At 40.0% G+C, this 17,946-nt stretch overlaps 2 pseudogenes; both read left to right on the top strand.

The window, feature by feature from the left end:
- Window positions 1-1,135: 1,135 nt before the first annotated feature.
- On the top strand, window positions 1,136-7,512 carry LOC106606934 (myosin-3-like; annotated as a pseudogene).
- Window positions 7,513-14,669: 7,157 nt separating this feature from the next.
- On the top strand, window positions 14,670-17,628 carry LOC106606933 (myosin-4-like; annotated as a pseudogene).
- The last annotated feature ends 318 nt before the right edge of the window (window positions 17,629-17,946 follow it).

The following is a 17,946-nucleotide window of genomic DNA, read 5'->3' as shown; positions in this document are numbered from 1 at the left end:
CACCTGTCAACCCCAGCCCGTATTGGGCCATAACCTCCCAGTGATCCCAGTCGCTGTCACGGCCGTCGTTGAAGAGAGAAGGGGACCAAGGCGCAGCGGGTTGTGTGCTCATCATTATTTTATTAATATTAACATGAAAACAAAGAACGACAGTTTTACAGGCTATAATAACAGCAGTGCAAATACAACTACCGACAAAGAGACAGGTGAAAACAAGCTCCCTAAGTATGACTCCCAATCAGGAACAACGATGTACAGCTGTTCCTGATTGAGAGCCACACCAGGCCAACAAAGAAATACAAAACCTAGAAACCCAAAACAAGAACATACACCAAAAACCCCGGAACACATAAATACAATACCCCTCTGCATACACATAACCCCCGAACCATATAAAACAAATACCCTCTGCCAAGTCCTGACCAAACTACCATAACCAATAACCCCTATACTGGTCAGGACGTGACAGTCGCCCAATGCCAGAATCTGAGCAATGCCCTAACGGACCTAATCTTCCCTGATCCCAGAAAATGAGGAATGTCATGTCTGGACCCAAAGCCCTCTAAGCTGCCATCATTGCTTTTTAATGGACAGGCTACAGGGTTACAATTTAAAACATTTAAATGTGACACAATACAGCTATAGATAGACAGTTGAAAATACAAAATGGACATACTTTACTTTTCCACGGTGGCATATGAGCCAGATTAGATTTTTATCCAAATATAGAGAAGCTGTCAAGCAAATAGAAAAAAAACAAGCCATCCCTTATAAAAAGTATTGTTAGTGCGATGACAGCAGGGCATTGGAGGTATGTCTTTGGCGTACTGTTGAGACAGCAAACATTTAACAAAAATAGAGGTTGCATCCATAGAGATATAGCGTCCATACAGTCTTTGTCACTTTTCTGAAACTCCAGGGGTTGTCCTACTGTGATCATAGATTTTGTAATTGCAACACTCAGGTAAGAATAGACCGAATCAAATAATTAGGCCTTTGATCTTTATTGGATCTTCTCAAGGAATATAGAGAATTTCTGCAATTATCTGTTTTTATAGTATAATCCATGACCAACAGATCAATATAAAGCATATGATGTATAATCAATTGTCTCCTTACTACACAGCTTTAGAAAATGAGTGATGCTGAGATGGAAGTATTTGAGGTGGCTGCCTCGTACCTCCGCAAGCCGGAGCAGCACAGGTCAAGCCATTTGATGCCAAAACGGCCTGCTTTGTGGCAGATCTAAAGGTGGAGTATGTGAAAGGCAAAATCAAGAGCCAAGACATCTCCAAGGTCATAGTGGAGACTGAGGATGGGAGGGTGAGTACTTATCAAATGTTCTAGAACATCTGACCATATGTTCTAACCCACTGGGCACAGACGTCAGTTTAACGTCTAGTTTTCATTTACATTTTCTTTAGTTGTCAGCTAACGTGAATTCAAAGTGAAGTCAACAAAACATTCCACCATGGTTAAAAGTTGGGTTAAAAAAAGACAATATTCACTTACGTTGATGACTTTTTTCAAATCCAATCAGTTTTCCACATTGATTCAATGTCATCGCATACATTTTCTGTTGTTGAAATGACGTGGAAACAACATTCAACCAGTTTTTGCCCAGTGGGAAAGCATGATATATTTTACTTACTATGTGAGAGTGACTGAAATTCAGAGTACATGTCATTTCTAATCCTTTTTGGATGCTAAATAAAAAGTTAATTATGCCACCGTGGCATGATTTCGATGCAGTTTCATCCAGTTGTTATTCTAGAATGCAACTGGTTCGTTATTTGAATGGAAACTTGCCTCCCCTAACTGCCCTCTCCTTTATTTGATCATGTTGCAGGTTGTCACAGTGAATCCGAATGACATCAGCCCCATGAACCCTCCTAAATTTGACAAGATCGAGGACATGGCCATGTTGACCCATCTCCATGAGCCAGCCGTGCTGTTCAACCTCAAGGAGCGCTACGCTGCCTGGATGATCTATGTAAGCAGACACAGATCAGATTACATTTCAACTCAGTCATACATACATCTTCTAATTGCATTGTCAATCAAACATCTACCAACTAGTTTCATGGGTTCAATCAGATCAAGTCATCAATGACATAACCTGAGTTGTTCCCCTATTGCAGACCTACTCTGGGCTGTTCTGTGTGACTGTGAACCCCTATAAGTGGCTCCCGGTCTACAACCCAGAGGTGGCGGCTGGCTATCGGGGCAAGAAATGCCAGGAGGTCCCACCCCACATTTTCTCCATCTCTGATAATGCTTATCAGTTTATGCTAACAGGTAAAATCTTCATTTCATGATGTATCATATTGTGGCAGCAAGCTATTACAGTATACTTAACAGGTAATTTTATCCAGTGGTGTAAAGTTCTTAAGTAAAAATACTTTAAAGTACTACTTAAGTAGTTTTATGGGGTGTACTTTACTATTTCTATTTTTGACAACTTCTACTTTTACTCCACTACATTCCTAAGGAAAATAATGTACTTTCTATTCCATACATTTGCCCTGACACCCAAAAGTACTCGTTACATTTTGAATGCTTAGCAGGACATGAAAATTGTATAATTCACGCACTTAAAAGAGAAAATCCCTGGTCATCCCTACTGCATCTGATCTGGCGGACTCACTAAACACAAATGCTTTGTTTGTAAATGATTTCTGGCTATCCATAAATTTTAAAAACAAGAAAATCGTGCGGTCTGGTTTTCTTGATATAAGGAATTTTAAATAATTTATACTTTTACTTTTGATACTTAAGTATATTTTAGCAATTACATTTACTTTTGATACTTAAGTATATTTAAAAAACAAAATACTTTTGGATTTTTACTCAAGTAGATTTACTGGGTGACTTTTGCTTTTACTTGAGTCATTTTCTATTAAGGTATCTTTACTTTTACTCAAGTATGAAAATGGGGTAGTTTTTCCACCACTGATTTTATCTTTCAACAGATCGTGAAAACCAGTCCGTCCTTATCACGTATGTACTGTTGCACATGCTGTTACTAATTGTCTGCCTCTGTAAATAACTAGATTTACTAGGAAAGTTTACATTATTACTGTCAATTGTGTTGTTCAATCTTGATTTTGACAGTGGAGAATCTGGTGCAGGGAAGACTGTAAACACAAAACGTGTCATCCAGTATTTTGCTACAATCGCAATGGCTGGAGGAAGTGATAAGAAGAAGGAAATCAATGGATAAATTCAGGTTCTATCCATACTCATGTTACATTAACATAAGATGTATATAGTTCCCTCTATTGCATTTTCTGTTGCAAAAGTAATTTCTATTGCATTTACTGTAAAGTGTATTTACTCATACTTGCCAACACTTTTATTCTCAAAGGGAATCCTGGAGGATCAAATCATCCAGGCCAACCTTCTGCTGGAGGCTTTTGGGAATGCCAAGACAGTGAGGAACGACAACTCCTCTCGCTTTGTGAGTGGGTTTGATCAACATATAGCATGAGCATATAGGGTTAACATATAGCCAGGCATGCATTCATAAACCAGTCACCTTAGCTGAAATGTGACATTTTAAAAACAATTCAATATTTGGAAAACATACAGGGAAAATTCATCCACTTTGGAACTATCGGGGAAGCTGTCCTCAGCTGATATTGAGACTTGTGAGTTTGCTTGCTTATTTTCTTTGCAAATACAAGGCCTTTGCTGTGGATTGGAACAAGATGTCCCTTGATTTCTATGATTTCCTTCTTTAGATCTATTGGAAAAATCCAGGTTAATGTTTCAACTCCTAGCAGAAAGGAGTTATCACATCTTCTACCAGATCATGTCCAATAAGAAGCCTCAGTTAATTGTTAACTTGAGTAATTCTAGCTGGTGGATCTATGTATAGCAATACACAGTAATTGTAGTTTTGGACTGCAAGGTTATTGGTTACTTTAAGGGGGCAATCTGTGATTGCTACATCCATTTGTGTACTTTTAAATGAATGATATATACCCATTGATTCTTGAAGAATAAATGCCTCATGAGCTTAGGTCAACTGTCGTACCCCATCAGAACCCAAAATATAAGATTGTTTTACTCCATTGTTCGTAAACAATGTAATTGTAAATAAAAACTGTATAGCCGAGTCAGTCCTCACATCCATAGCTCTGTCTATGAATTTGAGAGTGGTTATATTTCCCCAGCCCCATCCCTCAATTGTTTACCAAAAACAGTGGTAGGTTGACCACTTTGTTGTTTGAACTGCAGATTGCCCCTTTAAATGTTTTGCATCTAAAAAGAGGGCTGGAATATGCAATCTGGAAAATGTGCTGTACTGTACTGTGAGTTCAGCCTCCAACACCAATATAACCCCCAATGGTAAATATACACCTTCTCTATCATGTTCACCAGAGATGCTGCTCATCACCACCAACCCATATGACTACCCTTTCATCAGCCAGGGGGAAATAACAGTGCAAAGCATCAATGACACAGAAGAGCTCATGGCCACAGATGTGAGTCCACCTGTACCTTATATCGCATATCTTTATATTACCCACACAGCTTGGAAAAGAACTACATTGAAAACATAATAGAACGCCCTCAACTGTACTGTATAAGATTGTCTTAGGGACTGATTAAATGTTTATATGTGTTTGACTGAGCTCCAATATCTGTCCCAATAGAGTGCCATTGATATCCTAGGCTTCAATGCAGAGGAGAAACTTGGGATCTACAAACTGACTGGTGCTGCAATGCATCATGGGAACATGAAGTTCAAGCAGAAGCAGCATGAGGAACAGGCAGAGCATGATGGCACTGAGGGTCAGCAGTCTTTGATTTTGACTTATTTAGAAATATTAATTAAATCTTCACTTATCCACAGCTAGAATCCAGTCATATTTTTTGTCTCATGTATCCAATAGTGGCTGACAAAGTCGCCTACCTCATGGGCTTGAACTCTGCTGATTTACTGAAAGCTGTGTGCTATCCCAGAGTGAAGGTCGGGAATGAATATGTCACCAAAGGACAGACAGTTCAACAGGTATGACAACTACATTAAAGTGTGTACAGACATGAGTGACCCTCGCCCAACTCTCACAAATTTGAATTGTCCTAAAATGTGTTTTGTCTAATTTGCAGGTGAATAACTCCATGGGTGCCCTGTCTAAGGCAGTGTATGAACAACTGTTCTTGTGGATGGTGACCAGAATAAACCAGCAGCTAGACACCAAATTGCCCAGGCAGCATTTTATTGGCGTTCTGGACATAGCAGGCTTTGAGATCTTTGAGGTATGAGTGGACTCCTCATTTGAAACACATTTACAACAACGTAATAATTGATTGTATGTTATTTAATTATATTTTGTAAAACATGCAGATGAACAGCCTGGAACAGCTCTGCTGTTACGCTCGTCGATGGAAGGATCGGACCAAGGTGCAGCGTGGTAGGTGTACATTTTACATTTATTAAATTAACACCCAAAACAAATACAAACGTAACGTTTAGTAGGGCATACAGCACAGTACCAAAAACAAGATCCCACAAACTAAGGTGGGAAAAAGGCTGCCTAAGTATGATCCCCAATCAGAGACAACGATAGACAGCTGCCTCTGATTGGGAACCATACCCGGCAAACAAAGAAATAGAAAAACTAGAATGCCCACCCAAATCACACCCTGACCTAACCAAATAGAGAAAGTCTCTCTAAGGTCAGGGCGTGACATCTGCATCAACTTCACTAATGAAGTTGATGCATAGACTGGGAGTTCATTGACTTTGGTATGGACTTGGCTGCCTGCATTGAGCTTATTGAGAAGGTACAGTGACCTTTTCAGCCTTCCTTTAAGTCACTCTTTACAGTCTAACTGTTAATGGATTCAATAAGTTAGGATCAACAGGACAGAGTTGAAAAACATCTGTTTATTTCCAGTAATTCAAAAGTTTAAAAGCAAAATATTGAAATTTAGTAGACAGACATGATCAAAACAATGAACTTCTATACCTTGGTTCTTCTAAACACACGTTACACTAAATCTTCCACAGCCAATGGGTATTTTCTCCATCCTTGAAGAAGAGTGCATGTTTCCAAAGGCAACACACTGCTCCTTCAAGAACAAACTCTACGACTAGCATCTTGGGAAGAACAGCAACTTCCAGAAGCCCAAGCCTGCCAAAGCCAAGGCAGAGGCCCAATTCACCCTGGTGCACTACGCTGGCACTGTGGACTACAACATCGGTGGCTGGCTGGAGAAGAACAAGCACCCGCTGAATGACACTGTGGTACAACTGTACCAAAAAGCTGCCCTGAAACTATTGTCTCAGTTGTTTGCAACTTTTGTCTTAGTTGATGGTGAGTTTACATCAGCATTATAAGACATCAGTGAAAAATGATCTTGAGTAGAAATATAATTGTTTTATTTCTCTCTTTCTGTAGCTGATAGAAACCAAAGAGGAGAAAAAATAAGGGGTCCTCTTTCTAGACTGTCTCTGCACTTTTCAGGGTAAAACTGTTTCCCCCTACTCCTATGAACATGTATATCCATCTAATGATTGTATGTAGACGTCAGAACATTTCCATGCACAATTCAGTGAGCATTGTTTTGCTTTTTCATTATTTTCACACTCACACTCTCTTATTATTTTCACAGTTCACACTCTCTTAGTTTGTGATTCTTTTGTAATACATTATTTACACTCAAGGTTAGCGAGCTGGAGAATGAACTGGAGGCAGAGCAGAAACGTGGTGTGGAAGCCATGAAGGGTGAGAGAAAAGTCAAGGAGCTCAGAAATCAAGTAAAATATGTTTGGTTGCTTATTCCTGACTTTCACCAAATCAGGATAAAATATGTGAGTAATTAATAACACTGGGGTGAGGAAGATAAGAAGAATGTAGGCAGACTGCAGGACTTGGTCAACAAGCTGCAGATGAGGGTGAAAGCATACAGAAAGGCAGAGTGAGGAGGCGGTGAGTACAATATATTATTGGCAACAACTGTGCATAGTATTATTAGATAAATAGGACAACAGTTCACCACTTCTAACTTATTCATATCCATCTCTTTTCTATGAACCACAGGAGGAGCAGACCAGTATCAATTTGGCTAAATTCAGGAAGGTGCAACATGAGCTTGAGGAAGCTGAGGAGCGGGCAGACATAACAGAATGCCAAGTGAACAAATTAAGAGCTAAGAGTCGTGATGTTGGCGTCAAGGGACAAGAATAGAGATATGGGCATCTTCTGCTGATAGTGCTGTAATTCATGTTTAGAATTACAATAACTCAGACACAATGTAGATCCAATATACAATAATTATTGTTTCAAAGATACATGCCTGCTTACAACGTTGTATGTATCTGTATGTTAGCATTCCTCTGTGCTATAGTTTGCCTGCTGACACTGTTGTACGTACCTGTATGTTAGCATTCCTCTGTGCTATAGTTTCACTGCCATGCTCAGATGTTCTACTTAAAAGCAGAAAATGACAATGAAATACAGTACAAATTAATGTAACTTATAAAACTAGAATAAAATACTACAAAGCAGTATCATGCTGGTCTATTGTCTTTGTGTCATTAAATGTGAGGTAACACTTTTAGCATAGACCAATTGAGGTGCCTTGAGTAGCAAACCACCATAAAGGTTGAGCGATGAAAAAAAACATACACAGACCAAAGAATAATTAGGAATTGATTAATAAAACCCTCTTCTTCAAGTCATTTAACTGAATGGTGATTTGATTATGGGCTCTTCAAATAAAATGTTATTTGTCACATACACATATTTATCAGATGTTATTGCAGGTGTAGCAAAATGCTTGTGTTCCTAGCTCCAACAGTGCAGTAGTATCTAACAGTTCACAACAATACACACTCATCTAAAAGTAAAAGAATATAATTAAGAAATATATAAATATTAGATCAAGCAACGTCGGAGTGGCATTGACTAAAATACAGTAGAATAGAGTACAGTATATGTCTTGTGACCAATTGCATAGACTATATAAAAATAACAGTTATTTTAGTTATCTTATATTCAAATATATGGGCGTATTAAGGCACCATAGTTTAAAAGCAAAATTAAACAAACAACTTACTTCCAAGAAAAACAATACCATTTAATACCTGAGCTATGATATTCTTGGGTGGAATGGTTGTTGTGAAAAACTAGAAAACCCATCACAGTATGTACCCATAAATAACGTCTCATAGCCATTCTTCAGTGTATGTTAGAGACAGCTCTGGATCCAACTTTGAGTGAATACAGACAGATTCCAGGGATAGCTATCTGACAACAGGTTGGCCTCACTGACCTAGACTTTAGGAGACATACAGCTTGATTCTAGGCTAGACAGAGTGCAGAAAAATAAAATCCAAAAGCATTTGATTAAAATGCCAGGCATTATTGGAGAAACATTCATACTCCAGGAGATTAGCTTCCCCTCATACAGAGTTATGTCAGAGGTGTCCACTCATCTCTCATTTATCAAAGAGACATCTGTCAGGAGCTACAATACATCAAAATCATCCACTGCTTTCATCAGTAACGATCATCATGAATACACAATGACCTTCAAAGATGAAAAGATATTAGGACAAGTTGAGAATGCAAACACATTGTCCACTAACTCTCCACATATAGATACTGTACATACCAGAATCCCTGTGAATTCCTGAACCTTTCCCCCAGCTCACTCTAATCATTAAATGCATTAAAAAAATGCATCTCATTAAAGCATCCAAACTCAGAGCTTACTAATGGAAGAAAAAAACATTGTGTGAAGCATAGAGATCAAGGAACACTGTCTGGTTAATCTGACAGACATGCTGTAATATGAGATCCTTAAGGATGGAACTCATGACAGATATTCATGTGACTGCAAGAAGAGTTACTAACTGCTAGCATTGGCTCCCTTGTTGTAGTATTGTTCAACGACCAATAGATGGAGACACTTCCTGTGTCTTCAACACGCTCAGCCAACACACATCTCCACACAGTGGGGAGACAGAGAAAGAGTGAACGTGTAATAAAGTGACATCAAGTTACAATAATCAAGCTATACTTTAATGTGGCAGGCAACAAGCAATCATGCTTAATGTAATCACACCAACGTATTACTATGTAACCTATTGCTGCACACAAATCTTCTTGGAAGTTAATGCAACAGTAACACCTGCAGATAGGTTATAATGTATATGATATGTAGCAGTGGAGGAATAAAAATATAATTTTGTGACCTATTTACAAGTGATTGGTCAACTGGCCACTTCAGGGTACACAAACAGTATCTTCCTGTTACTCGGATGCTTCTCCTTCTCTGCAGTTGAACACAAACAATACAACACTACTTCACATCCCTGCAACAAATGGGTTTTGTTGGATTATGATAAGGTAATAACCATAGACAACCTATAATTACATTTGAATTAGGATCCTATATTGTGTTATAGCATAAGATCTGTAATTCTAAGCCGTATTCTTTTTAAAAAAACACAGAGAAATGGAAATGAGAAGTAAACGGCTGCACAGTGTACCTATAAGGAATGAGCAAGAGGAAACTCTCTGAAGTACCTCACTAACGCATAGATGATGATTCCGCAACATTCTGTGAGCATTGTAGGTACAAGGTACCGCGTGGATTATTAAAAGCTTGGTTTTGAACAGCCCTCATCACATTCCGTTCCACTAATTGGCAGCAGCTGTCATTTATATGACATTTGTGGCAGTCCCTGACCCTGTTGAGGAAGGGTTAGTTAATTACTGCTGTGTGCCTTTCACTCTGGGTCACATTGACACAGGCTGAGGAAGCAAGTGATAAACACTCAATGGTAATGGAGGGGACATGACGGGGATGCTCTGTATTTGAGGAACAGGTGCTTAGCAGCACTAAATGACAGCTGCAGTGTCTTAATACTGGATATAACACAATGCACTCAAGGTTTCTGTTAGTGAATTTTATATTCGAAAATAATATGCTACGTAAACACCTAGGTGGCAGGTAGCCTAGCGGTTAGAATGTGGGCCAGTAACTGAAAGGTTGCTGGATCAAATCCCCGAGCTGACAAGGTAAAAATCTGTTGCTCTGCCCCTTGAACAAGGCAGTTAACCCACTATTCCCTGGTAGGCTGTCATTGTAAATAAGAATTTGTTTTTAACTGACTGGTCTAGTTAAATGAAGGTTAAATATAAGAATGTGTATCCTTTCTTAAATCAGTGTTCACAATTTAGGCCTAAGCCGGCTTGATTTAATAGAATGTCTATGGAAGGGATGAACAATTTTCTCTCCGCCCAGATATACAATAGTCTCTGATCAAAAGACGAGGATCAAAACCATCACACACTACAGCTCTCTGTGACTGGAGTTGTGCATCCCTGCCCTCTGGCCTTAGCAGAATGCTGTGAACTAGTTAGCAGGAGCACTCCCGAGACATAAGCATGGTCATATTTCTCCACAAGGACCTAAGGTCAAACTCATCATGTAATGGGTCTGGCTCTTTATAATTGACCCAAAAAGAGCTACTGTGAGTGTGTAATCATTCAACCACCTTAAAATAAAATAAAATGCTGTTTTGTGTTATCAAACTGTCACTCATCAGTCCGCCATTCATACTCCTTACTTAGCACTGTGAGACTCCCCATGAGTATTCTAAATGTTCCTTTAATGTATCTCAGCAACCTTGAATATGGACATCTAGAAGCTTGATACCATAATCTGTTAATCTGAAAACCAGCTACACAACCATTACAGGCCCTTTGATTTCAAAACTGGTAACCTTGCAATTTATGAGGTACATCCACTAAATATGATAGCTTATGTCATAGCTAAAGCAATTGTTTGACTATGGATGTAGGATGTTAATTTGAGCTTGTTTGCTACAGTAGGAACATTTTGTAGCAGCAACAAAAAATGTGAATTACACTAAATATACAAAAGTATGTGGATACCCCTTCAAATGAGTGGATTCGTCTATCTCAGCCTCACCCGTTGCTGAGAGGTATATACAAATTCAAGCACACAGCCATGCAATCTCCAAAGACAAACATTGGCAGTAGAATGGCCTTACTGAAGAGCTCTGTGACTTTCAACCTGGCACCATCATAGGATGCCACCTTTCCAACAAGTCAGTTTGTTAAATGTCTGCCCTGCTAGAGCTGCCCTGGTTAACTGTAAGTGCTGTTATTGTGAAGTGGAAACATCTAGGAGCAACTACCGCAAAGTGGTAGGCCACAAAGAAAGGGACCACCAAGTGCTGAAGCGCGTAAAAATTGTCTGTCCTCGGTTGCAATACTCACTACTGAGTTCCAAACTGCCTCTGGAAGTAATTTCAGCACAATAACTGTTTGTCGGGAGCTTCATGAAATGGGTTTCCATGGCCAGGCAGCCATAGACAAGCCTAAGATCACCATGCGCAATGCCAAGTGTCGGCTGGAATGGTGTAAAGCTCGCCGCCATTGGACTCAGTGGAAACGTGTTCTCTGGAGTGATGAATCGCCCTTCACCATCTGGCAGTCCAACGGACTAATCTGGGTTTGGCGGATGCCAGGGAAACGCTACCTGCCCCAATGCATAGTGCCAATTGTAAAGTTTGGTGGAGGAGGAATAATGGTCTAGGGCTGTTTTCATGGTTCAGGATAGGCCCTTAGTTCCAGTGAAGGGAAATCTTCACGCTACAGCATACAATGCCATTCTAGACGATTCTGCGCTTCCAACTTTGTGGTAACAGTTTGGGGAAGGCCCTTATCTGTTTCAGCATGACAATGCCTCTTTGCACAAAGCAATGTCCATACAGAATCAAATCAAATGTATTTATATAGCCCTTCTTACATCAGCTGATATCTCAAAGTGCTGTACAGAAACCCAGCCTAAAACCCCAAACAGCAAGCAATGCAGGTGTAGAAGCACGGTGGTTAGGAAAAACTCCCTAGAAAGGCCAAAACCTATGAAGAAACCTAGAGAGGAACCAGGCTATGAGGGGTGGCCAGTCCTCTTCTGGCTGTGCCGGGTGGAGATTATAACAGCACATGGCCTAGATGTTCAAATGTTCATAAATGACCAGCATTGTCAAATAATAATAATCATAGTAGTTGTCGAGGGTGCAACAAGTCAGTAACACAAGAGTAAGTGTCAGTTGGCTTTTTCATAGCTGATCTTTGAGAGTATCTCTACCACTCCTGCTGTCTCTAGAGAGTTGAAAACAGCAGGTCTGGGACAGGTAGCACGTCCGGTGAATAGGTCAGGGTTCCAGCAGGTCTGGGACAACAGGTCTGGGACAGGTAGCACGTCCGGTGAACAGGTCAGGGTTCCATAGCTGCAGGCAGAACAGTTGGAACTGGAGCAGCAGCACGGCCAGGTGAACTGGGGACAGCAAGGAGTCATCAAGCCAGGTAGTCCTGAGGCATGGTCCTAGGGCTCAGGTCCTCCGAGAGAGAGAAAGAAAGAAAGAGAAAGAGAGAATTAGAGAGAGCATATTTAAATTCACACAGGACACCGGAAAAGACAAGAGAAATACTCCAGATGTGACAGACTGACCCTAGCCCCCGACAGATAAACTACTGCAGCATAAATACTGGAGGCTGAGACAGGAGGGGTCAGGAGACACTGTGGCCCCATCCGATGAAACCCCCGGACAGGGCCAAACAGGTAGGATATAACCCCACAGAAATGGTTTGTCGTGATCGGTGTGGAAGAACTTGACTGGCCTGCAAAGAGCCCTGACCCCAACCCCATCAAACACCTTTGGGATGAATTGGAACGCCGTCTGCGAGCCAGGCCTAATCGCCCAACATCAGTGCCTGACCTCACTAATGCTCTTGTGGCCGAATGGAAGCAAGTTCCCGCAGCAATGTTCCAACATCTAGTGGAAAGCCTTCCCAGAAGAGTGGAGGCTATTATAGCAGCAAAGAGGGGACCAACTCCATTTAATGCCCATGATTTTGGAATAAGATGTTGGACAAACAGGTATCCACATACTTTTGTTCATGTAGTGTTTTATGTGGATTATAATTCATGGACATTATTGTAGGAGTCAATAGATTTTTTGTTCATGTAGTGTTTTATGTGGATTATAATTCATGGACATTATTGTAGGAGTCAATAGATTTTTTGTAAGGGACATTTTTCTAAATGGAAATTACAAACTTAAGAAGCCTTTTTAAACCTCAAATACACTACAAATTTTAAATGTCATGCAATGCAGGAAAGTTATCCTGCAACAGGGTGATCAAATAAAGATCCTACAGCTGTAGCAGTAAACAACCTACAGTGTCCTCCACAGAAGATGTAGAATGTCAAACCAAGCTTCTTCCAGCTTATCACAGTTCAAAAATGTGACATTATGTCAAGAGAGCTTTGACAGTGATATACTGGTCTAGGAGAAACAGTTTGGATAAGTGACCAGCCACAGAAAACACCAGCTGGTGGCCACATCTGCCTCCTCCAACGGAAGCAGCTGATGGGGAAGGATATGTGTGAATCCCCTCTCAAGCCATAGGACACTGCTGTAACAAAGGTTCAATACAGTTTACACGCACAAGGAAACTAGCAAACAAATCAGATGTAATTGAATAAAGATGAGTTGATTTAATTAGTGACACAGATGGTTGAGTGATTTGAGTTCACTCAAACTAATAAACATTTTGTGAAATTACTCCAGGAACCCACAGGTATCCAAGTCGCAGAACTTGAAGGTTGCCTAAAGGTCATTTGTTCCTCAAGGATATACAACTAGGTGAAGAGGGATTTTGAAGTCACTACCCACTGGGCACAGACGTCAATTCACTGTCTATTCCACGTTGGTTCACGTGGCGTGGAAACAATGTTGATTCAACCAGTGTGTACCCAGTGGGTAGTGGTGATTAAGTGATGTAAGGTACACCTTTTACAGCCGGAAATACACACAATGACACCTTCACCCTCCAAATCAACACTGCTAATAAAACAGTGTATTAAAATGTTTTACGAATGTCCCCGAATAACAGAAATGCTGTAACCCAAAATTGAGATGCATTAATTATCCTTCTGTACTGTATGTTAATAGCTAACAGCATGGTTTGACAGGATCGAAGGCATGTAAAAATCGAGATTGAGGATCATCACCTGTTGCTGGTGACACGTCCCCATTACCACTTGAAGATCCTGCTCCATATGTAAGTTGAGCAGAAATTGATCATGTGACTTGAGATTTGGATAGAATTACATGCCCAAATTCAGAGGGCCATTTTTTTGCCCGACCAGCACATTCATCTTCATAAAAGGACCACAACTGCACCGTGTTCTTCACTGAGAGGCCTGGCATCTAGTAGGCTAACCAGCGGTAAGAGCCTATGCATTTCCCTCCTCAGCCTGTCTTCAATCCAAAGTTAGGTTCAGGGAGCATAGTCCTGCACTTCGTTTAACTGGGATCAAGCGTCAGGACCATGGAGGTAATGGATAAAGACAATAGCCACTTATTAGCCTTTTCTAACACTCTGATGATAGCGCTTTTTGCGTTTCTTTAGCAGAACGGAGGCACGCTGTAACTGGTGTACCTTCTATTGGGGTGTGAGGACGGTACGTTAAGGCAGAAAGACATCTGACGACAATATGATGATATTACATGAAAACATTTTCCACACAATTTTACAAAGAATCACAATAAAAGTAGTATGTTTTGTTTTCATATTAATATCTGGATAAATCAGTGAACTGCTATCATGAGCTCGGACGTGGAGATGGCCGCTTTTGGAGCAGCCGCCATCTATCTCCGCAAGCCTGAGAAGGAGAGGATTGAGGCTCAGACCCGGCCCTTTGATGCCAAGAACGCCTGCTTCGTGCCAGATGTCAAGGATCTGTACGTCAAAGGAGTCGTCCAGAACAGACAAGGTTGCAAAGTCACCGTGTAATGTGGGAATGGAGAGGTGGGTCCTATTGTATCTGACCAATTAGTTTAAAACTTCTTCATTTGCAAATCCGAGTTACTTGACTTCAAATTGAATTTTTTAAATATCTACTGCAACGTTAAAAGCATTAATCACCTTTCATTGCATGGTGTGTCATCATTTTAAATGCCCTTTTTTAGACGGTAACCATGAAAGAAGAGGACGTTTATCAAATGAATCCTCCAAAGTATGATAACATGGAGAACATGGCCATGATGACCTACCTCAACGAGCCCTCTGTGCTGTATAACCTCAAATATCATTATGCAGCATGGATGATCTATGTAAGTAGGGCTTTAATAAGGAGACCTGTTTGTTTAGGACTCTGTCATATCATGTAACATAATATGAATTGTCATTATAGACCTACTCCGGGCTGTTCTGTGCTACTGTGAACCCCTACAAGTGGCTCCCAGTGTACGACCAATCGGTGGTGACAACCTACAGAGGCAAAAAGCGTATGGATGCCCTACCACACATCTTCTCTGTTTCCGATAATGCATATCAAAATATGCTTCCAGGTAAGTAAGAATTTTGAATTCTTTAAGCTGGTCATTATTAAGGCAACCTCAAGGAGTGTCAAGCACCTGAGGGGTTTAACTTCGCCACAGTGGATGATATTGCAGATATACCAGTAATACTTGTATGTTTCCACTTAACCTACAGATAGTGAGTGTCAGTCTGTCCTGATTACGTGAGTGAATTACATTTGCTTTGAGACTGTCTAAATCTTCAGACGAAAATAATTGGATGATTCAATATCAAAAATGTCAAAATTACACTGTGTTTACAGTGGAGAATCTGGTGCAGGAAAGACTGTCAACACAAAACGTGTTATCCAGTATTCTGCGACAATCGCAGTGGCTGGAGGTACTGAAAAGAAGGAGCAAACTGGAAAGATACAGGTAAGGCAGAGATGACAATGAATACTGTAAAGGCAAGTACTGTAAGAGATGTCTGTAATGGAATGTGGCTCCCAGGGCACGCTGGAAGATTGAATAATTTCAGCCAACCCTCTGCTGGAGGCCTTTGGAAATGCCAAGACAGTGAGGAATGACAAATCCTCTCGTTTTGAAAGTAACTTTCCTCAAAGCTTCTCTTTACTTGAAATGGAAATAGGAGATATTTAATTAAACAAAAACGTATATTCCATTTCAACAGGGTAAATTCATCAGAATTCACTTCAGAACCACAGGAAAACTGACTTCTGCTGATATTGAAACATGTACGTTTTGTTCTCTTGAATTTCATGACCTTTAAATTGATCACCTGTAACTAGTATTCATCATATATGTACTGTTGCTCTGTCTAGATTTATTGGAAAAGTCTAGAGTGACATTCCAACTGTTAGAGGAAAGGAGCTATCATATCTATAATCAGATCATGACAAATCACAAACCAGAACTTATAGGTACAGTAAGAATATCATGTGAATATGAACCTACCAGAATTATTTGCAAAACCCTTCATGAAATTTACTACAGATGTAGGATCTTAATTTAATCACTATTTTGTTGCTGAGAATTTTCCTGCACAGTAGAAAATGCAAACTTGTATAGTATTTGAGTTTTAAAAGATTTCTAAAGTTTGTAATTTCCAATTTGAAATGTCAGACTTGATTTGCCCTTATTTATCAACCCCATACAACAATGTCCATAAATTATAATCCACAAAATAATAATTGTTTTATTCTTTGACAGAAATGCTTCTAATCACGACAAACCCGTAGGATTTCACAATGATCAGTCGGGGTCAGATCACTGTGGCCAGCGTTGATGACAAAGAAGAGCTGGTGGCCACAGATGTGAGAAGTCAATTATTTTGTTTTGCAATTATTTTCATTAAACATTAATCTTGCATGTTATAGTAAATGCTAACGTTTTTCAATTATCTCGGATGCCATTGGTATCTTGGGCTTCAACCATAATGAGAAGTTGGCCATCTACAAGCTGACTGGTGCTGTGATGCATTATGGGAACTTGAAGTTCAGGAAGAAGCAGCGTGAGGAACAGGCAGAACCTGACAGCACTGAGGGTAAGATATCTTAGTTTTATCAAATGTTTTAGACTTAAATGATCAAATCTCAAGACACACATCATCAGCTCATAACTCATCATCATATTTATCCACCAGTGGCAGACAAAGTCGCTTTTCTCTTGGGCCTGAACTCTGCTGAATTAGCCCTCTGCTACCCCAGAGTGAAGGTCGGGAATGAGTTTGTCACCAAGGGGCAGACAGTTCAACAGGTATTATATTCAACAGGTCAAGTTGATTTAATATTCTGTTGACTGTTTTCATCATTATTCATTACATGCTGTTTAGCTAGTCAATTCAGTTGGCACCCTGGCATAGTCCATCTATGAGAAGATGTTCTTATGGATGGTCATCAGTATAAACAAGATGCTCAATACGAAGCAGGCAAGACAATTCTATATAGGAGTGTTGAACATCGCCGGGTTTGAAATCTTTGATGTGAGTTCATTTCTTTATACTTATCTTTCTAAAATGTATTTTAAAACATCATTAAGCAACCTTAAATGCAGCTATGTTAAGACTGCCACCTTCAGTGGCCAACAACCATATAAATGGTTTGATTTTTTTTACTCAGTACAACAGCTTGGAGCAGCTCTGCATCAACTTCACTAATGAGAAACTGCAACAGTTTTTTAACCAAACCATGTTTGTGCTGGAACAAGAGGAATACAAGAAAGAGGGAATAGACTGCAATAATTAATGTAGGCTAACCTACACTGCATCTCATTCAATTTCAGGAGGAGCAAGCTAATGTTCACATGGCCAAATTAAGAAAGGTGCAGCATGAGCTGGAAGAGGCTAACGAGCGTGCTGACATAGCTGAGTCTCAGGTCAACAAGATTAGAACCAAGAACTGTGACATGGGAATAAAGGTATTGATATTTTTGTAGAGTTTTGTTTTGAGTTCCAATTCAACACCAGAGATAATGACCTTGTCCCTTCCAATTAATAATACTAGAGGGTACTCTGTGAGCGAAGAGAGAGAAAGATGTGAAGCAAGAGGTTTTACTCCGCCCGA

Source organism: Salmo salar, chromosome ssa06 (genome assembly GCF_905237065.1).
Source record: "Salmo salar chromosome ssa06, Ssal_v3.1, whole genome shotgun sequence".
NCBI lineage: Eukaryota > Metazoa > Chordata > Actinopteri > Salmoniformes > Salmonidae > Salmo > Salmo salar.
The sequence above is the reverse complement of the archived record's forward strand: the minus strand, read 5'-3'. Positions and strand labels throughout refer to the sequence as shown.